The sequence below is a fragment of the Elephas maximus genome, chromosome 6, assembly GCF_024166365.1.
Source record: "Elephas maximus indicus isolate mEleMax1 chromosome 6, mEleMax1 primary haplotype, whole genome shotgun sequence".
NCBI lineage: Eukaryota > Metazoa > Chordata > Mammalia > Proboscidea > Elephantidae > Elephas > Elephas maximus.
In genome coordinates this window covers 102,198,458-102,221,629 of record NC_064824.1, presented here as the reverse complement: position 1 = coordinate 102,221,629, position 23,172 = coordinate 102,198,458, and the positions used below count along the sequence as shown (strand labels likewise).

At 40.0% G+C, this 23,172-nt stretch overlaps 1 long non-coding RNA gene across 1 annotated transcript in view; it reads right to left on the bottom strand.

Annotated features, from left to right (window-relative positions):
• Positions 1-1,829: 1,829 nt before the first annotated feature.
• LOC126078451 (uncharacterized) overlaps positions 1,830-23,172 on the bottom strand; it is a 43,491-nt gene continuing 22,148 nt past the window's right edge. The window contains exon 3 of the long non-coding RNA XR_007518042.1: positions 1,830-2,036. This is a non-coding gene — a long non-coding RNA (uncharacterized LOC126078451). The remainder of the gene's footprint in view (positions 2,037-23,172) is intronic.

Below are 23,172 nucleotides of genomic sequence, written 5' to 3'. Positions count from 1 at the left end.
AAAAAGACAGGAGAGAAGGAAAAGACCTAAATGGTTGTCAGACGAGACTCTGAGACTTGCTCTTGAACGTCGAGTAGCTAAAGCAAAAGGAAAAAATGACGAAGTAAAAGAGCTTAACAGAAGATTTCAAAGGGTGGCTCGAGAAGCCAAAGTAAAGTATTATGATGACATGTGCAAAGAGCTGGAGATAGAAAGCCAAAAAGAAGAACAAGCTCAGCGTTTCTCAAGCTAAAAGAACTGAAGGAAAATTCAAGCCTCAACAAGACGGACGTTATGCTTGGTAAAGTGGAGGGTGAGTGAAAAAGAGGAAGACCCTCAATGAGATAGATTGACACAGTAGCTGCAACAATGGGCTCAAGCATAACAACGATTGTGAGGATGGTGCAGGACTGGGCAGTGTTTCGTTCTGTTGTGCATAGGGTCGGTATGAGTTGGTACTATCTCCACAGCACCTAACAACAACAACAACAAGTGGTAGCTCACTGTAGCTCTTAACTACTAAGCTATCAGGGCTCCATACATATATAGATGGATAATAATGTATAGAGTGATAATCAAGAAGGTTGTTTACCATATGTTAACACTGCTTGGGTATTAGGATGACTTTCTTTTTTAATACTTTGCTGTGCTATATCCATCTATCATTTTGTAATCAGAAAAAAAAAATAAGAAAATGACAATATTTGGGAGAGAAAAAATGTATCTCCTTCTAGACTGGTATATCATAAGATGATATATTTAAGAAATAACATTTCAAAATATATTTTTCTTAAAATAGTAATGACTTAACCTTAAAAAACTTTTCTTCATCAAATGTGCACTTGTCATCAGCTGTCAATCATGACCACTTCAAAGACAGTGGACATGAGGTTGGATTTGGCTATCTTGTTCTTCAGTCCACAATCAAAAATAGCCAAAGGTTCCATTTTTTCATATAATGTATATTCTAGCAAGGAAAACATATATAGTCTACACCTGTTATTTGGGTCCACTCCAGGGTCAACAAAGAATAAAATATCGTTAACTTTTAGGGCTTTTCTAATTCTGCTGGTTTGTAACCCAGCTTCATGCTGAAGAGCTCAAGTAGCTGGAAGAACCATACTGTTTTTCTTTTCTTCTTTGTTTACCAGGGATTCTATGTTTACAGATTAAATGACAAGAGGGTCCATAAGGCATTCCTAGTTTTGCATGCAGTATAATACACTCCTCCAAAATCAAATCAACCAAGAAAGTAGGAATTACAGACTCATTTAATCAATTCTATAAAAAAGCAACATTATTCAATTTGCATTATACAAGTCTGCACAAAGATCCCTGGGCTTTGGTTTCCTCGTGTGCAAAACTAAGCCTCTTCCGTGGTTAACATTCTAAGATTCTCTCGTTTACAGTTCTAGGAAATGTGCTTTTGAAGGTTTAAACATTTTATGGTTCTGAATAAATGACATTTCAGAGTAGAATTTATTCCGATTATGGGAGTGAACTCATTACGCGAGGAGTATGTGTTCTTCCTGCATTCCTGTCATTACTAAAAGAGCACAGTTATCAATCCCTAAAATACAGTAAGTGGACTTGATATAAACAATCTCATGCCAACTGCTGAGACAGAGTGAAAACATACAGAGCTCAGTAAGGAGAAGTGGAAAAAATCTATCAAGAGGGGGAGGATGAAGGAAATGAAGCACTTTTAAAAATGAAAAAGTATAAAGAAAGGAATTTTTTAATGAATTAAATTGAGGGGAATAAGCCACAAAAGGGGAAGCCAGACTAACTAAATGATGCAGAATTTTATGCAATTCATACTTTTATATGAATTTTCCTAAATTGTCCCAGATCCTTTTCTTTGTCAGTTTAAAGTATTCTCGTTGTTGCTGCTGCTGCTGCTGTTGTTAGATGCCATCAAGTCGGTATCAGCTCTCTACAGAATGAAGCACTGCCCGATCCTGCACCATTCTCACAATCCTAGTTATGCTCGAGCCCATTGTTGCAGGCACTGTGTCAATCCATCTCATTGAAGGTCTTCCTCCTTTTTGCTGACCCTGAAAAAAAAAAAAAAAATTTTTTTTTTTTTTTTTCTACATTACCAAACACAATGTTCTTCTCCAGGGACTGGTCCCTCCTAATAACATGTACAAACTATGTGAGAAGTAGTTTTGCCATCCTTGTGTCTAAAAAGCATTATGGCTGTACTTCTCCCAAGAAAGGTTTGTTCATTCTTTTGGCAGTCCATGGTATATTCAGTATTCTTCACCAACACCGTAACTCAAAGGCGTCAATTCTTCTTCAGTCTTCCTTACTGATTATCCATCTTTCCCATGCATGTGAGGCAACTGAAAATACCATGGCTTGGGTCAGGCGCACCTTAGTCTTCAAGGTGACACCTTTGCTTTTTAGCATTTTAAAGAGATCTTTTGCAGCAGATTTGCCCAATGAATGCATCTTTTGATTTCTTGACTGCTGTTTCCATGGACATTGTGGATCAACCAGTAAAATGAAATCCGTGACAACTTCAATCTTTTCTCCATTGATCATGATGTTACTTATTGGTCCAGTTGTGAGGATTTTTGTTTTCTTTATGTTGAGGTGTAATCCACACTGAAGGCCATGGTCTTTCTTCTTCATCAGTAAATGCTTCAAGTTCTCTTCACTTTCAGCAAGCAAGGTTGTGTCATCTGCATAACGCAGGTTGTTAATGTGTCTTCCTCCAATCCTGATGCCCTATTCTTCTTCATGTACACCAGCTTCTCGAATTATTTGCTCAACATACAGACTGAATAAGTATGATGAGAGGATACAACCTTGATACATGCCTTTCCTGAATTTAAGCCACGTAGTATCCCCTTGTTCTGTTTGAACAACTGCCTCTTAATCTACGTACAGGTTCCTCATGAGTACAATTAAGTATTCTGGAATTCCCATTCTTCACAATGTTACCCGTAATTTGTTATGATCCACACAGTCGAATGACTTTGCATAGCCAATACAACAAAGGTAAATATCTTTCTGGTATTTTCTGTTTTCAGCCAGGATCCATCTGACATCAGCAGGGATATCCCTGGTTCCACATCCTCTTCTGAATCTGGCTTGAATTTTTGGCAGTTCCCTGTCTCTGTACTATGCAGTTACTTTTGTTCATATTATAAGCTTGAGCAATTCACTTAGCCTGAGTTTCACTTTCTTCAATTTCCACAGCCTCTCTTTTCATAGTCACTTGCAGAGCATTAAAGTCAGAATGACCTCAGTTCAAATCTTAACTCTGTTACTTACCAGGTATGTGTAAAATTGTGCAATTTACTTACCTTTTTTTGAGTCTGTTTTCTCGTCTACAAAAAGGAATAAGAACACCTGCTTCACAGAGGTATTGTTGATACTTAAATGAAAAAATGCATGAAGTGCTTATTAGATAGGAGGTGTTTAATAAACATCAGCTTTCTTCTTCCCAACTCTCCTTTTCTGACATCCTTCTCCCATCTCTAAAAATATAATTTAATGCTTTCTGATATCTTTAAACTATGATAATCTTAATTCACTTTTATAAACTGTTATGAACTAGATAATTTTTAAATGTTTATATTGTGGTTATTAGATGCCATTGAATCAATTCCAACTCATAGTGGCCCTATGCACGACAGAATGAAACATTGCCTGGTCTTGTACCATCCTCACAATCGTTGTTATATTTGAGGCTATTGTTGCAATCACTGCATGAATCCACTCCGTCAAGGGTCTTCCTTTATTTTTTGCTGACCCTCTGCCTTATCAAGCATAATGTCTTTCTCCAAGGACTGGTCCCTCCTGACAATTTGTCAAAAGATGAAGTCTTGTCATCCTTGCTCCTAAGGAGCACCCTAGCTTTACTTCTACCAAGACAGACTCGTTCGTCCTTCTGTCAGGTCATGGTATAGTCAGTGTTCCTCACCAACACCATAATTCCAAGGCATCAATTCTTCCTTGGTCTTCCTTGTCCAGCTTTCACATGCAGAGGAGGCAACTGAAAACACCACGGCTTGAGTCCGGCCCACCTTAGTTCTCAAAGTGACATCTTTGTGTTTCCACACTTCAAAGAGGGCTTTTGCAGAAAATTTTCCCAATGCAATGCATCATTCGATTTCTTGACTGCTGCTTCCATGGGCATTGACTGTGGATTCAAGTAAAATGAAATCCTTGACAACTTCAATCTTTTCTCCGTTTATCATGATGTTGCTTATTGGTCCAGTTGTGAAGACTTTCATTTTCTTTACGTTGAGATGTAATCCATACTGAGGGCTGCAGTGTTTGATCTTCATCAGTGCTTCCCCAGAAAACCCAGTGCCGTTGAGTCGATTCCGACTCATAGTCAGTGCTTCCAGTCCTCTTCATTTTCAGCAGGCAAGTTGTGTCATTTGCATATCGCAGGTTGTCCATGAGTCTTCCTCCAATCCTGATGTTGCATTCTTCTTCATACTGCCCAGCTTCTCAGATTATTTGCTCAGCGTACAGATTGAATAAGTATAGTGAAAGGGTACAACCCTGACGCACATTTTTCCTGACTTTAAGCCATGCAGTATCCCCTCATTCTGTTTGAACGACTGTATCTTGGTCTATGTACAGGTTCCTCACAAGCACAATTAAGTATTCTGGAATTGCCTTTTCTTCACAATGTTATCCATAATTTGTTATGATCCACACAGTGGAATGCTTTTGCATAGTCAATAAAACAATGACAGAGAACCCCCACAGTGTTGTATTCTTCACTTTGCTTCCTCCCCTACAGTGTTGTATTGCAAAACCATTTCCTTTGCTGGGCTCCCCCCATCCTCAGCTTCGCATTTGAATCCTCCTTTTGCTTGGAACCCCATTGTGCCTTCACAGTATAATTAAGAATGTTGCTGACGTTAACTTGCATGGACTCCCTACTTGTGAACTTGTAAACTCCTTTAAAAAGTGACTTACCTGCCCACCCTTGGAGAGGAGTCTTGGCAGCAGTAGCTCCAACTGACTCCATTTCTTTGTACAATGAAATAAATGTGCCTTTCTTGTTCTCCCACCTCTATCTCTCATATGTTGGCCAGTATGAGTCATGCCGAGTAAGAACCTGGGGTTGCCACCTGGTAACAACAAAGGTAAACATCTTTCTGGTTTTCTCTGCTTTCAGCCAGGATCCATCTGCCATCAGCAATGATATCCCTGATTCCACATCCTCTTCTGAAACCAGCTTGAATTTCTGGAAGTTCTCTGTTGATACACTGCTGCAGCAACTTTTGGATGATCTTCAGCAAAATTTTTACTTCCATGTAATGTTAACGGACAATTTGTTGTTTGATAATTTCCACATTTGACTGGCTCACCTTTCTTGGGAATAGGCATAAATGTGGATCTCTTCCAGTTGGTCGGCCAAGTAGCTATCCTCCAAATTTCTTGGCATGGAAGCGTGAGCACTTCCAATAGTACATCTGTTACCTGGCACATAGTAAGTTCCACATGAACATTTGATAAACGTTGACATTGTCAAGGATTTCATTTTACTTGAATCCACAATCAACACCCACAGAAGCTGCAGTCAAGAAATCAAAGGATGCATTGCGTTGGGCAAACGACACATTACATTGCTGCAAAAAGCTTCTTTAAAGTGTTAAAAAGTAAAGATGTCACCTTGAAGACTAAGGTGTGCCTGACCCAAGGCATGGTATTTTTCAATCGCCTCACATGCATGTCAAAGCTGCATGGTGATTAAGGAAGACCGAAGAAGAATTGATACATTTGAATTGTGGTGTTGGCGAAGAATACTGAATATACCATGGATTGCCAAAAGAACATACAAATCTGTCTTGGAAGAAGTACAACTAGAATTCTCCTTAGAAGCAAGAATGGGCAAGACTTCATCTCAATACTTTGGACATGTTCTCAGGAGTGACTAGCCCCTGGAGAAAGACATCATGTGTGGTAAAGTACAGGGTCCTCAAAAAAGAGGAAGACCCTCAATGAGATCTATTGATACAGTGGCTGCAACAATGGGCTCAGACATAGCAATGATTGTGAGGATGGTGCATGACTGGGCAGTGTTTTGTTCCGTTGTAGGTAGGGTCACTGTAAGTCAGAACTGATTCAATGGCACCTAACAACAGCAACAACACTATGTGCAAGCGCAAGTTTCAGAGTCTCTTCTGACATCCATTTTGGTCTTTTCTTTCTTTCCTGTCTTTTTAATGACCTTTTGGTTTCTTCACGTATAATGTCCTTGATGTCGTCCCACAATTCGTCTGGTCTTCGGTCAGTAGTGTTCAATGGATGAAATCTATTCTTCAGATTTCCAAATTCGGGTGGAATATACTCGAGGTCGTATTTTGGCTCTTGCAAATTTGCTTTAATCTTCTTCGTGTTTTAATTTTTATATACCCATGTAATCACCACTCAGATCCAGATATAAAACATATGTAGCACTCTAAAAGATTCCTACATGTCACCTCCAATCAATACTCCTCCAGAGGTAGCCATTAGTCTGACTTTCATCATTATCATTTATCTGAAATATCTTCAAATGTTAGTGTCAAAGAAAACTTGCACCAGCAAAATATAAATGATTGGAAATCCTGGTGGCGTAGTGGTTAAGAGTTCAGCTGATAACCAAAAAGTCAGCAGTTCAAAACCACCAGGCACTCCTTGGAAACTCTATGAGGCAGTTCTACTCTGTTCTCTAGGGTCACTATGAGTTGGAATCAACTCAACAGCAACGGGTTATATGGATACCACGGAAATAAAAAAAAGCAGTGGTTAGAAAAAAGGAAGTAAAACTATGTATACTAATGTAGAAAGATCCCAGGGCATTGGGTCCTGTATTACTTCTGAAATTGAAAATTAATAATAGAAATAAGAGAAAGAATGGCAGATGGAAAAAAAAGAGAGAGAGAGAAGAGTAATATGATGTATGAAGCTTTTTTGAGGCTTTTTGAAGTCCTCACCAAGTGTGGCCTCACTTAGTAGCAATCGAAGGAAGCTGGCCACCAGCTACCTAAATTGGAAGCAGGAAGCAATGACAGACCACAGATTTACTGAAGCAAGTGTACACCTTTCCCTCTAACTCAGACATCACCACATCCTGAACTGAAACTCCTTCTCACAGTACTTGAGGGGCCCCACCTTGCCTATCCTCACCCAAAGGTCTAAAATGAAAGGCAGAGAGCCCTGTGATTTCAGATCATCGCAGACTTGCTGCTCTGTAGTACAGGCGCCAGCACTGGGGTGTAGCAGCACCTTACTGAAAGTCACAAGCAAATACAGTGATTTGTGAGATGTGGCGAATAAATGTAGCCTCAGAGAGAATTTTAGCTGGTGATTGACCAAAACCAGTTTCAGGGGCAAGACCTTGTTTCATGAAGTCCTAAACCTATCTAGTTTGTGCCTATATCTTCGAATTAACTTTAATACCTAGATTTAAACAGTAAACAACTATGTGATTTCCAACAAAGAGTAACTGGTTTGTTTGCGGAATAATCCACTAGATGTATTTAAATGCCACCTTCATTTTCCTTCACAGATAGATATAAGTAAGTGGAGATGCCAGTAAACCAGTTGCCGTCCAGTCAATTCTGACTCATGGCAACCCAACATGTGGCAGGGTAGAACTATGCTCTATAGGGTTTTCAGTAGATCTCCAAATCTGTCTTCTGAGGCACCTCTGGGTAGACTCGAACTTCCAGCCTTTCAGTTAGCAGGTGAGCTTGTTAACCATTTGCACCACCCAGGGACTCACAGGCACACCCACGTTAATCCTTTTTCTTTTTCAGTTGCCAGGATGAGGCTTCAAAGCCTCCTTGTTAATTATTCTCAGAGCCCAAAACTTTCTCCAATCAATGTTAATTTCTTTGCTCTTGTCCTGTTATTTGTAGAGATGGGAAATAACCAATGTCTTTCTTGTAATGACCCTTGAGATAATTGTTAGACCTTTATTCTCTAAGGTAAATAACCCCACAACTTTTTGGCCTTTCCTCAGATCCCCTATTTTCTAAACCTTAATTACATTTTTCTCTTTTCTGGAACTCTGCCAGTTTTCCACATCCTCTGTAAAAGGGAGACACAAAGTATCCACAGCTGGTGTCAGGCCAGTGTGGGGGAAAAACTGACAGGCCATTTCCTCCCCTTTGCTTTCACGCATCCCGATAATTTATTGGCTTTATAAATAAACAGCAATGATTTAACTAATTCTATCAAGGCTTCCACATTGGGTTGAAGTCCACCTTTCACCATCTTGCATCTCAGCATTTTGTTTTTGTCCTGTAAACATTTTGCACTTCAAACTTGATCTAATTCAAAATACCTTATCCAGTGAATTGTCTGGATCACTTCACATTATGCTTAGTTTCTCTGCTTTTGCACAAAAGTTTTTGCAAATTCAGGAAGCGTCCTTTACTTCCACAAGTCAAGTCATTGGTCAATATTTACTGAGATTTTCCCTATTTTCCCCACACAACTGAGTGATTACAGTGCTATGCTGGGAATTTTACATACATTTATTTCATGACTTCCTCACTACAGCCATGTGGGATAAATATCATTAGCCCCGTTTTACTGAAGAGGAAACTGAGGTTAGTGAGATTAAGTCATTTGCTTCTGGCCACAGAGACATTAGGTGGTCAGATTAGCATTCAAGTTGGGGTCTTTCTGCATCCAGAACCCATTGTTCCACAATGCCAGTTAATTCATGTTCACTGGCCCTTGGGTATAACCCACTAGGCAAACATGAATCCACCTCTAAAGTATATATATGGTTTGCCCCCCAAATCAACAACAACCGAGTGCCTGGATGACTCAAGGAAATAAAGAAAAGAGTGGAAGTAAAAGAGAGGAGGCAAAGACGACAAGACAGACAGGAAGGGAAGGAGCACAGGGCATGGTGGAAGATCACCAAAATCTGCCTAGGTGACCCTCTGTGAGGCTTTCAAGCATCCTGTTCTGATCATAAGAATAATGTGGGACAGAAACAGGTTGTTTTATGGTTCTGACAGAGTATAACCTATCTCCTCATTCCCCTAGATACTACCAAAGAATTACCCAACTGTAGACAGGAGTGATATTGCCGGAGAAAAGATTCCCTGATGAGATGCATGTGTTTAATCAGTTGTTCCAAGTGCTAAATTCCCTCCAATCCATTAGTTTGGAGGAGGTAAACATTATTTGTTATATTAAGTCTGTTACTGCCTTATCGACAAATTTGCATGTTATGAAAATGGAATCAAAATGTAAAAAAAACTTGAAAGCTGTGAGTCTGTATGTAGTGATATATCTGTATGTATACGTAAATATACAGAAAGAGCCCTGAAGCAATGCTCAGAACTGCAGGGAGAGGTAGTGTGGGGAGGGAGTGAGTAGGGGTAGGAGGTGAGGGGTTCTCTCAAACAATACAATTTTTTATTTTAAGAAAATGTTTGTATGCTACAAGGGCTAAAAATTTTAAAAACCAATTGTTTTTAACATGTCATCTACCCAAAACCCCTTCCAAGGAATTTTATTGGTTAAATGAGAGGAGAAAACCCCAGTTCTGAGGGCAAAATATTAAGGAAAATATAGTAAAATAGTGTAAAGTGAAGCTTCATAAGAAATTTGGATTTGGGAAAGGTTAGCTTTTTAAAAATCGATTCTCTGAAATCAATTTTTAAAGCTCCTAAGCTGAAATAGGATTCTTAGCTCTGGATCAATACCAATTCTGCAAGCCCAATATTATTAGGAAGACTGACCTAAATGTTAAACTTTTCCTCAAGAAATTGACGAACTTTTTCTACTGTTTAAAAAAAAAAAAAAAAGCCCTACTTTTTAATACCAATTCTGACTAAAGCTGGACCCACACTAAATCAAATAAGGATCACTTTTAAATTATTAAAACTAGTGTCATGAGTTTTCTAATCTTAACCTTACAGATTTCAGTAACATATTTTTTACAGAAAATCAACAAGTTTATCAACGTATATTTTAAATATTGACAATTTGAGGACCTCTACTGTGAAAAAAAAAATTTTTTTTTTTTTTTACTGTGCAGCCACACTGATTTAAATGTTTACCTTCTGGAATAAATACATTTGTTTAACTTTCTAAAAAAATGGTTTCAAGATTTCTCAATAGTCCTTCTAAGTCAGCTTGTCTCTTCAATCAGCTTCCTTGCAAAAATAAGTCCATTTCAATCACTGCCTGAACAAGGTTTAAACTTAAAAGAAGACTCGGTACTTAACCAATAGGTTGATCTGCTGCTGCAGTATATCATAGCTAGGCCTGGCCAGAGGTCATCCTGCTAAAATAGCAAACAGCTTATTCTTCATATAATTTGGCATAAAGAATCCAATGAAGCAATAAAATTACATCATATAGATTAAATTACATGCAGCACACAGTAGGTCCTCAATAAATGATCGCTCAGTTTAACGGTGAATCGTGTATATTTGTATTGGGTTCCTCCACTGCATGATATGATGAAAATTATCTGTATATAGTTTAGGTTTACACTTACGGTATTCCCTGTTTTTCTACAATAGAGCTCCTTTAGGACTGCAGCGCTTTTTAATTGGTTGTATAATGTAAAATATGTAAATCCAGAGGCCTGGCCAAAATTTCTGTTCTCAGAGTTAATGGCTGTCTTTATGCAGGCAAGTTTCATAATGAGAAAAAAAAAGAAAAGTTGTTCTATGCAGCCTATGTGGAACTACCTTAATTTAAATATGATCTAATTAGGCCACCTTCTGGTTGACTCTGCAGAGGTCTTTTAATTTATAAGAACAAGTGTTAAAAGAGACTTAACTGGCAGCATCTATTCTTGGTTTTGTTCTTACAAGGTTATCTCGACCTGAATCATCCACAGCCTCTAAATGTTTGGGGATCTCTCATGGTAGCTATGGGAAAAAAACATGTAGTCAATTTGGGATCACAATACATTTTCTTCATTTGATGGTGCCTAAAGGATGCCAGTAAAACACTAAACAATTTAACAGCAGGTGAGTCCCAATCTCCCATTTAGGAAGTAAATACATCCTACAACCACTGAACCAAGGCCAAAAAGGCCAGGCGAGTAACATTATTAGTGCCTAATGGAAAGCATTAGAGCGGAAAACAACTGAATTTCCTTTCTTCCTCTGCTAGAGTGTGGTGACAGCCATGGGGAATACTTTTATAGCTTCATTTGTGCCTCACCTTCCCTTCCTCTATTCATAGGGCTCCTTCAAAATAGATGGTGAGCATTGGCAAGTGTTTTGAGTTTCTTGAAGTCAAGACCTGGGCAAGACTGCCATGTCTGAGGTAGTGGTCTGCAGGCAAACAGAAAGACAATGTGGCAGAGGGATATCATTGTTCCCAGCCAGCCCTCAGCCTCATGACAATGGCAGGGAAGGAAGGCCCTAAAAGGCAGTGTGGAGAATGGTTGCAGGTGAGAGCTCTGAAGCCAGATGACCTGGGTTTGGAGCCCAGCTCTGACACTGCTTGCCAGGTACCACTGAGCAAGTTTCTTTACTGCTGAGACTCAATTTTCTTGCCTGACAAACAGTGGCTTTTAATAACAGCCACCCCCAAGTATTGTTGCAAATATTAATTAGTATATATAGAAGCTATTGCAACAGTATTTGGAACAGGGAGAGCACGCAATTAATGTTAGCAGTGGTTACAGCTTGGCTGCTAACCTAAAGGTGGGCACCACCAGCTGCTCCTTGGAAACCCTGTGGGGCAGTTCTACTCTGTCCTATAGGGTCACTATGAGTCGGAATCTACTCGATGGCGGTAGTTTCAGTTTTATATTTAAACTTATTAAACATTATAACTCAATATCCCATTGTCACTATATGGTTTGATGTTTAGATTTATTATCATTACTTTCCAAACCTCTAGTAGCTCTCTGCTCTGAACAAGGTCAGCTTTCTAAAACGTCTCTTACACCATTTCATTTCCCTGCTCAAAGACTTTAAATGGCTCCCTACCTCCAGGAAGCAGTCTGAACTCCTCAGCCTAGGATGCCAAACTCCCTATAGTCTGGCTTCAATCAACTTTTCCAACCTTCAATTCCAGCTACACTGATGACCTTTGTCATGGATTGAATTGTGTCCCCCAAAAATATGTGTCAACTTGGTTAGCCCATGATTCCCAGTATTGTATGATTGTCCACCATTTTGTCATTTGATGAGATTTCCCCATATATTGTAAATCCTATCATTATGATGGATTAGTAGCAGTTATATTGATGAGACCTACAAGATTAGATAGTGTCTTAAGCCAATCTCTTTTGAGATACAAAAGAGAGAAGCGAGCAGAGAGACAAGGGGACCTCACAACACCAAAAAAGCAGTGCCAGGAGCAGGGCATGTCCTTTGGACCTGAGGTTCCTGAGCTGAGATGCTCCCAGACCAGGGGAAGACTGATGGCAAGGACCTTTCTCCAGAGCCAACAAAGAAAGCTTTGCCCTGGAGTTTGTACCCTAAATTCAGACTTCTAGCCTACTGGACTATGAGAGAACAAACTTGTTTTTGTTAAAGCCATCCACTTGTGGTATTTCTGTTATAGCAGCACTAAATGACCAAGACAGCCTTCTTCTTTGTATCACCCACCTGATACAGATTGCCATTTCACTTTTCATATACCCACTACTAGATACAAAGATTTCATTTTACTTGGATCCACAATCAATTCCCATGAAAGCAGCAGTCAAGAAATCAAACGATGTACCGCATTGGGCTAATCTGCTGCATAAGACCTCTTTAAAGAAGTGTTTTGAAAAAACACAAAGATGTCATTTTGAGGACTAAAGCACACCTGACCCAAGCCATGGTGTTTTCAATTGCATCATATCCATGGGAAAGCAGGACAATGAGTATGGGAAGATCACAAAAGAAATGATGCCTTTGAATTATGGTGTTGGCGAAGAATATTGAATACACCATGGACTGCCAGAAAAATGAACAAATCTGTCTTGGAAGAACTACAGCCAGCATGCTCCTTAGAAGCAAGGATGATAAGACTTCGACTCACGTACTTTGGGCATGTTATAAGAAGGGATCAGCTCCTGGAGAAGGGCATCATGCTTGGTAAAATAGAGGGTCAGTGCAAAAGAGGAAGACCCTCAACAAGATGATTGACATAGTGGTTACATAATGACAATTATGAGGATGTCGCAGAACTGGGCAGTGTTTCATTCTGTTGTACATAGGGTTGCTATGAGTTGGAACTGACTCAGTGGCACCTAATGACAGATACACAATGGGGTCCCTGATGGTGCAACAATTAAGTGCTCAGCTGCTAACTGAAGGTTGGCAGTTCAAGCCCACCCAGCGGCTTTGCCAGAGAAAGGCCTGGAGATCTCCTTCCATAAAGATTATAGCCAAGAAAACACTATGGGGCAGTTCGACTCTGTCACTTGGAGAATCAACTCCACAGTATCCAACAACAACAAGTACTCAATAGGTGGTCAGTAACTATTTGCTAACGGGTTCTAAAAGCTGTGGTCTAACCAGAGGACAGATTGGCACAGGAACCTCAGCCTGGTATCCTGGGAAACTCAGCAACAGAACCAAAGGTAATGTAAGGCCAGAGGCATAGACCTACCATAATGCACAGGTACCAGAATGTTAAGTTTCGGATCTGCTCAAGGAATGTACACTGTGTATTATGTGGATGAAACCTATTTTTCTTAATGGTATGCCCATTTGGGATATTAGAGAGAAATTGTCAGGTGGAGGGTCTATAAATAAGGTTCTGGAGCCCTAACCCATTGTCATCAAATCGATTCCAACCATAGTGACCCTATAGGACAGAGTAGAACTGACCCGTGTGTTTCCAAGGCTGTAAATCTTTACGGAAGCAGACTCCACATCTTTCTTCCATGGAGTGGCTGGTGGATGCAAACCACCAAACTTTTGGTGAGCAGTTGAGTGCTTTAACCACTGTGCCACCAGGGCTTCTTTCTAGAGGCCTCTAAAACCAAAAAACCTGTTGCCATCCAGTTGATCCTTACTCATAGCGACTCTATAGGATAGAGTAGAACTGCCCTGTATGGTTTCCAAGAAGTGCCTGTGGATTTAACTGCTGACCTTTTTTGTTTAGCAGCTGTAGCTCTTAACCAGTATGCCATTAGGGTTTCCTCTAGAGCCCTAAACCAAAAAAAAAACCCAAATCCATTGCCATCGAGTCGATTCTGACTCATAGCGACCATATAGGACAGAGTAGAACTGCCTTATAGGGTTTCCAAGGAGCAGCTAGTGGATTCGAACTGCTGACCTTTTGGTTAGCAGCCAAACTCTTAACCGCTATGCCACCAGGGTTTCCTCTAGAGCCGTAGAGGATTTAAAAAATCATGGTTGTGTTCTTAGCTAGATATTCTTATCCCAACTGTAAATATTCATTCAGCTTCACTCCATAGGGGTACCCACTTTAAGAGGAATTTATTTTTATTTATTTATACAGAGCAAAAAAGTAATCTCTCCTTCTAATCAACAAAAACTTCCAGCTCTATTCACAGAACTGATTTAAAATTCACTGTTATGATGATTTGCTTCCTTTATGGTGCCATTGGGATTTGGAGAGGACGTAGCACAGAGCAGTGTGCCTGGGATTAAGGAGAGGCCCAGAGTGTGCGCTGATAACCCCCGAGGTCAGAGGTGGGGAGACTCTCTCTGTTTATTCCCTTGAGGAAGCAAAGGGCAGTCCAGTCCCACTGACACTTTCCAAGATGAACGTCTTCCTTCCAAGGATCTGTCCTTCATTTCATGGCAATTCCAAAAAAGGATAGAAAGAAGAATTTTACATAATCCTAGATCATGACAGAAAGTCTGGACAATAGTTTTCTTTGTGCAAAGCACTTATGTAAGCCATTTTCCACAAATAAATGCAGCCCCAAAGTTTAGACCCTCAGGTTGGAGCTCTCACTGTGTAGCAGTCACAAATTGGTGACCCTCAAGCAAAATACAGTTCACAGGCTTTGTTTGGACAGTGTGAGGTTTTCCTTTTTTTATTATTATTTAAATGCCTTTACATGCCTGGATGGCACAAAGAGTTAACTCACTCAGCTGCTAACCAAGGTTGGAGGTTCAAGTCCACCCAAAGATACCTAGGAGGAAAGGCCTGACAGTCTACTTTTGAAAAATCAGCTGTTAAAAACCCTATGGAGTGCAGTTCTACACTGACACACATGGGATCGTCTTGAGTCGGAATCAACTCGAGGGCACCTAGTTTACAACGCTCCACAGCAATGGGTTTGGTTTGGTTTTGGCGGTTATATGCTCTGCAGTTTGACACAGTCCCCAGCATTCCCCGTAGTACTTACATCCTCTCACATTTGCATTACGCACCGCCCCTGCCTGGAGGCATTTGAGTTTGCGATTCCTGCTAGACAGATTGTCTGATAGGCCTCTCTCTTACGGATGAACTTTGGCGATACCACTGCTACCATCTTCACCCCCAGCACGTGTCCTTCACACATACTCTTATCTCCCTTCTACCTCTGCACAGCATTCTCTTCAAGTCGTCATCAAGTGTATACTTGGCCCCTGTTCTGAGCAATCCCCTGCAAAGATCCCCGGAGGCTCATTTACAAAGATCACCACCCCAACTTCACAGTCATCAACTTTACTTAGCTCAAACCTCACTTGACCCAAAGGGCTAAGCTAGGGTTAAAGGCTAAGTTTCTACGAGTTGGCTTCTGCTTTCATGCTGAAAATCCTAGTCTTGAATTCTTCTATAAAAGCTTTTGGCTTTGCCAGTATCTTAAGGATAAGAAATTATCTTCTCTAAAAGCGAGGAGCGGGAGCCCTGGTGGCACATTGGTTAAGAGCTATGGCTGCTAACCGAAAGGTCAGTAGTTCAAATCCAGCTGCTCCTTGGAAACCCTATAGGGCAGTTTTACTCTGTCCTACAGGATCGCTATGAGTCGGAATTGACTCTATGGCAAAGGGTTTTGTTTCGTTTTGTTTTTTGTTTTTCAAGGGGGAAGAAGGTAGGGATGGCCAACTGGAATCTTAGTTGTTCATAATTTTCAGCCTTGTCCTGAAACTTCTCCAAAAAGGCCTCTCTAGAAGCACCTGCCTCGTCCTGTCCGCCAAATCAGTGAAGCAGGCTTTGTTGCTTTGGGTTTCACCAGAACATTTCATGTTAAGTAAAAAGCATGCATTCCATTTCCCAGCCATGAAAGTGGATGAAGGACAGAGTCAGTCTTTGACATAAACAGGACTCCTCCAGTAAGTAGCCAGAAGGAAATGTTGGCAACATGTAATTAGCCAGCTGGCCATCCTCTATTTAAATCCTCCCTGTTCTCTAAATGCCAAGTTTGGAAGAATTAAATATTTTAGCATACCAGGCATAATTCAAAACCAGACTTTTTAAATGTTTTCATGTTGTCCCCTTCCTCCTTAGTCAGTTTCATGTACAAACTTAAGGTCAACGAAGTTAATACCTTAAATAAAAAGGTGCTGAGACTTTTGGTTGGAGCCAGTTTGTGAAGTCACTATAAACTGTTATTGAACTCTTGCTCAAGAAGAAAACATCCTGGGTCTTAATTATCATTTAGGCTGGAATGCTCACAGTTCATCTCACAATCCAGCCCAGCTTCTTCAATAGGCTGAATATTTCCTTTCTGCCTGGGTTACAAAAGATATGCTTGGTTATCAAAACAGACCCAAAATATGAAGTAACTGAAAACCATGCTTGTGCTAGACAGGGTTCGGTTCTCATGTTTTTTGCCTTGGCAAATCCCACTCTTCAGTGCAGTAGCCTGGGAAGTAAATGGTCTTTTCTGGAATTTCAGTATATCCACTTCCCAGGTCTCCCCATTTTTTTGGCTTAGCCATCTTGCATGCCGCTGCTTCCATGTCTTTGTCCCCACCTTGTAATATGTTTACTTCAAGTAACTCAACTCAAATGACATGGTCCTAATTAGAGCAAGAGCATTTTTAACTCATTATTTTTTTTTTCTTTCGCCCTCTGATATTCAAGTCAGAAAATCTCCAGAAGCTTGAATTTTCTTGAGCAAGAAATTTATCATATGGATCCCAAGCATTAAGTGTCTAAGTCTCTTATCATGGAACTGGTTCTATCCAACATCCTTCTCAGGTTAAATAGAGAAGAGCTCATTTGAGATTTTGGGAAAATGACTGACTCTCACAAACAAATAGCTTAAGGGGACCATTCCACATTGAGACATTCATCTACTGGGATAATTTCCAACTTTGTTAGTATTAATTACTCTTTCCAACAAATTGTAAGTTCAACATTTTTTAAATTCTAGTTCAAAGAGAAATTACAGCATGTCTTCTTCTACTCTTCAAACTCCAAAACCATACATTGCACATAAAATTTAACAGATGGCCACTTATAAGAGTTTAATCTCTGCCAACTATGCTACAATTCTTATGGACTTTGTCAAAAAGTTAAATGCACAATTAGGACAATTGTAGAAATAATTTGGTGTGTTTCCCATAGATCCTGTTATGATTCCTAGAGCCAGCACTTTTTGTTTCTCGTATGGCTCCAGGAGAGGAATCCTTGGCTTTCTTCTTACCTACTTCATTCGGTGCCAAAATCCCTAATGTGTGTATATCTGGGGTTGGATGCCAAGCAGATGCTATAGGTCAAAGACTACCATATATACAGGTGATAAACAGCCTAGCACAGGATGGAAGCCATTTGGTAGACTTAGACAAATTCCACCTTCCACCTAACCTTCAATTCTTGTCTCCCCATACCAGGCAACATTACCCAATTCCTGAAACTCAGTTTCTTTCTTTCTTGCTTTCAGTACCCACCTGCTTGGTTCTTCATGTTCTTGCCCCAGTGTGCTTTGTGGATCACAGGCTGAATCAGACCCCTGTTCCTGGCTACCCAGGGCTAATTGTGTGTCGATTGTCTTCTCTGCCCAGTCATTATTTTACGCTGGATGCATCAGCTGGTTATCGCCCTTCGCTGGGGATCAATTCCCTACGATTTTTTTCACACTTTTAGAGAATTACTCAGTGCCTCTAACAAACATTTATTCAGCACCTACTGTTTGCCAAGAACTCTTCTAGGGGTTGTGAAGACCAGCATAAATAAAACATGGTTTCTGCTGCTATGAGACTTTTACAGTGTAGTAGGTAAGACAATGTAACATGGTAAGTACAGAGAAAGAGGTATACACAGGATACCGAGAAAGTAGGGAGGGCACTCATTCCAGCTCGAGGTTAAGTGGAAGCATTCTGGAAGAGAATGTTCCAGAATGCTTGAGAAGAATCTTGAATGATTCACTTCCTGGGGGAAATCTGCAGGCTAGAATGAAAGAGACACTCTCTCTTCTTCCACACTCATCTCTAAAAGTAGCCTCTTCCTGCAGAAAAGTGTTTAAATGGCAAACTTAAAACCATGTTTGCACCACTTTATGACATCCAAGTGCCAGAAGTTTCTGCCAGTTTGGCTTCATGGGAGAAGAAAAAAATAAGTCCATTTCTCTTTAGGTTTGATTTTTTCCCCCATGTGGCCTGCTTATTTTTTGCCTTAGAGTTCATATAATTGGAAATGTGAATTCAATACCATTTTTCTCTGTAAATCTTATTGCCTATTGAAACATAAAATGCTTTGAATTCAGGGTAATTTAAAGAAAATAAGGCATAAGTTCTTTCAGAAAGGAGAGTTTTTTTTTTTTTTGGAATACTTCACATTATCAAAGTAATGTACATAAAATAACAAAACAACTAACAGAAAAAGTAATGCACAAATAACTTGGAAAATACAAAAGTGGAGGGATGATTTTGTAAAAATACGTTTAGCTCCACCATGCAGAGGCTCTCACTGTATTCATATTTTTTGATGTATTTCCTACTAGATTGTTTTTCATGCAGAGTTTTTAATTTTGCTTGTTTTCTTCATACTGTATAAACAATCTTGTATCCTGTCTTTTTCACACAGAATTATCACATAAACATTTTCCCAGGCCTTTAGAAGCTCTTTATAAACATGACTTTAATGGCTATAAAATATTTGGTTGCATACATCCCCACAGTTTACTAAATTGGGCCCTCTGTTGGCTATTTAGTTTAGAATACAATTTTTTAATGGTCTTCAGATAAGCTCAATGAGTTTTAAAATGGAGATTTTAAGTAATATCATCATAACTTGATAGTTGTCTCATTATGCAAGGACTATTTTATCATCAGGAAGTCTATTTTAAAACAAACAAAAAAAGGCAAAGACTTTGGCAACCCCAGCAGCTCCTCCCCACCCCAGTAGGTTTTCCCTGCATTTGACCTTGAGGCTCTCTATTGCCAAACCCACTCATCTTCCCACCGAATCTAACTTACTCCGGTTCCTGGTCAAGCTGGGTGTGAAGCAATAAGTATGCGGGGGCCTCAGCACCCCTGCCAGCAGGCTAAAAATTGACCAAGTCTGCCTGTCATTCCAGCCCATTATGAGTCCTCGGTGCTGGCCCAGGTTTCTGCTTCGCACTTCAAGTGATACCCCTGTGGGGCTCACTCAAGTTTCCCTTGCCAGTCTGGCTCAGGACATTGGCAGAGTCCATATTCTTCTGCAAGTTATCATTCTCACCCTTCCCCAAGATGTTCTCTAATAAAGAACTTTTCTCATCCAAGTACCCTAACCAGTGTACCACACACACACACACACCATGTTCATATAACCGTGCTTCTGCATCAGCTTCTATCTCTCAATTTCTGTTGTAGCAACCTACTTGTTACCCATGTCCTGATGCCCTAGCCCTTGCCCTAAACCTCAGCTGCCTTGAACACAGACTCCTTTACCTGTGCTTATTGATCTGGGCTCTTGAGGCTGAATTATATTTGGGACCCCCTGAGATTTCTTCAGTCCTTTGAGCTCAGCCATTTGCCTGATTCATGGCTAGATATTGCTATTCCCCTCGGGTAAAGCACCTTGCCCTCCTGGGTCAAACTTTGCTATTTAATAGGCTTACCCTCTCCTACTCTCCCAACATGCCTTAGTGTCCATCTTGCCACCAGAGTGGGCAATGCTGGCAGCAGTTCCAGGCCTCTCCATACCACCCTGACTGGCTGTGAATGAACAGGACAGCACAACAACCACTGTTTGGAATTGAATTGTGTCCCCCCCAAAATTTGTCAGCTTGGCTAGGCCATGATTCCCAGTATTGTGTGATTGTCCACCATTTTGTCATCTAATGTGATTTTTCTATGTATTGTAAATCCTGTCTCTATGATGTTAATCACATGGTCTACCATGCCAGGAATAACAACTTGAAGAGGAATGGCATTGCAGTCATCATCAAAAAGAATACCTCAAGTTCTATCCTGAAGTACAATGGTGTCAGTGATAGGATAATATCCATATGCCTACAAGGAAGACCAGTTAATGTGACTATTATTCAAATTTATGCACCAACCACTAAGGCCAAAGATGAAGAAATTGAAGATTTTTACCAACTTTTGCAGTCTGAAATTGACCGAACATGCAATCAGGATGCATTGATAATTGCTGGTGATTGGAACATGAAAGTTGAAAACAAAGAAGAAGAAATGGTAGGTTGGAAAATATGGCCTTGGTGATAGAAATGATGCCAGAGATGGCATGATAGAATTTTGCAAGACCAATGACTTCTTCATTGTAAATACCTTTTTGCAACAACATAAACTGTGACTATACATTTGGACCTCACCTGATGGAATACACGGGAATCAAATCAACTACATCTGTAGAAAGAGAGGATGGAAAATTTCAATATCATCAGTCAGAACAAGGCCAGTGGTGGACTGTGAAACAGACCATCAATTGCTCACATGCAAGTTAAAGTTGAAGCTGAAGAAAATTAAAACAAGTCCACGAGAGCCAAAGTATGACCTTGAGTATATCCCACCTGAATTTAGAGATGCATTGAACACTAACGACTGAAAACCAGACAAGTTGTGGAATGACATCAAGGACATCATACATGAAGAAAACAAGAGTACATTAAAAAGACAGGAAAGAAAGAACAGACCAAAATGGATGTCAGAGGGGACTCCAAAACTTGCTCTCGAATGTAGAGTAGCTAAAATGAATGGAAGAAAAGATGAAGTTAAAATAGCTGAATGGAAGATATGAAAGGGTGGCTCAAAAAGACAAGGTAAATTATTATAAAGAAATGTGCAAAGACATGGAGTTAAAAAACCAAAAGGGGAAGAACACGCTCGACATTTCTCAAGTTGAAAGAACTAAAGAAAAACTTCAAGCCTCAAGTTACAATATTGAAGGATTCTATGGAGAAAATATTAAATGATGCAGGAAGCATCAAAAGAAGATGGAAAGAATACACAGAGTCACTGTACAAAAAAATTGGTCAATATTCAACCATTTCAGAAGGTAGCATATGATCAGGAACCAATGGTACTGAAGAAAAGGTCCAGCTGCACTGAAGGCATTGGTGAAAAACAAGACTCCAGGAATTGACAGAATACCAACTGAGATGTTTCAAGAAACAGATGCAGCACTGGAGGTGCTTGTTCATCCATGCCAAGAAATTTGGAAGACAGCTTCCTGGCCAACTGACTGGAAAAGATCCATATTTATGCCTATTCCAAAGAAAAGTGATCCAATAGACTGCGGAAATTATCGAACAACATCATTAATATCACACTCAAGTAAAATTTTCCTGATGATCATTCAAAAGCAGCTGCAGCAGTACATCAGCAGGGAACTGCCAGAAATTCAAACCAGATTCAGAAGAGGATGTGGAACAAGAGATATCATTGCTGATGTCAGATGGATCTTGGCTGAAAACAGAATACCAGAAAGATGTTTACCTGTGTTTTATTGGCTATGCAAAGGCATTCGACTGTGTGGATCATAATAAATTATGGATAACATTTCAAAGAATGAGAATTTCAGAACACTTAATTGCACTCATGAGAAACCTGGACATAGACCAAGAGGCAGTCTTTCAAACAGAATAAGGGAATACTGAGTGGGTTTAAAGTTAGGAAAGCTGTGCCTCAGGGTTTTATCCCTTTACCATACTGATTCAATCTGTATGCTGAGCAAATAAGACAAGAAGATGGACTATATGAAGAAGAACATGGCATCAAGATTGGAGGAGGACTCATTAACAACCTGCGTTATGCAGTTGACACAACCTTGCTTGCTGAAAGCGAAGAGAACTTGAAGCACTTACTGATGAAGATTAAAAACACAGCCTTCAGTATGGATTACACCTGAACATAAAGAAAACAAAAATTCTCATAACTGGACCAATAAGCAATATCACGATAAATGGAGAAAAGATTGAAATTGTCAAGGATTTCATTTCACTTGGATCCACAATCAACACCCATGGAAGCTGCAGTCATGAAACCAACAATGCATTGCATTGGGCAAATCTGCTGCAAAAGACCTCTTCAAAGTGTTAACAAAAAAAAAAAAAAGCAAAGATGTCACCTTGAAGATTAAGGTGCACCTGACCTAAGCCACAGTGTTTTCAATAGCCTCATATGCATTCAAAAGCTGGACAATGAATAAGGAAAACCAAAGATGAATTGATGTCTTTGAATCATGCTGTTGTTGAAGAATATTGAATACACCATTGACTGCCAAAAGAATGAATAAATCTGTCTTGGAAGAGGTACAGCCAGAATACTCCTTAGAAGCAAGGATGGTGAGACTACATCTCACATACTTTGGACATGTTCTCAGGAGGAATCAATCCCTGGAGAAGGACATCAGGCTTTGTAAAGTAGAGGGTCAGCAAAAAAGAAGACCCTCAAGGAGATGGATTGACACAACAAGATGGATTGACAACAAGAGGCTCAAGCATAGCAAGGACTGTGAGGACGGTGCAGAACCAGGCAGTGTTTCCTTCTGTTGTACATAGGGTCACTATGAATTAGAACCAATTCAACAAAACTCAACAACAACGATATGATGTAAATGAGGTGGGATTAGTGGCAATTAAGTTAATGAGGCAGGACTCAATCTATAAGATCAGATTGGGTTTCAAGTCAATTTCTTTTGAGGTATAAAAGAGAGAATAGAGCAGAGAGAGAGGGGGACCTCATACCACCAAGAAATAAGAGCCTGGAGAATAGCACATACTTTGGACCTGGGGGCCCTGTGCTGATAAGCTGCTAGACCAAAGGAAGATTAATGACAAGGGCCTTCCTCCAGAGCTGACGGAGAGAGAAAGATTTCCCTTGGATCTGGCGCCCTAAATTCAGACTTCTAGCCTACCTGACTGAGAAAATAAACGTCTGTTTT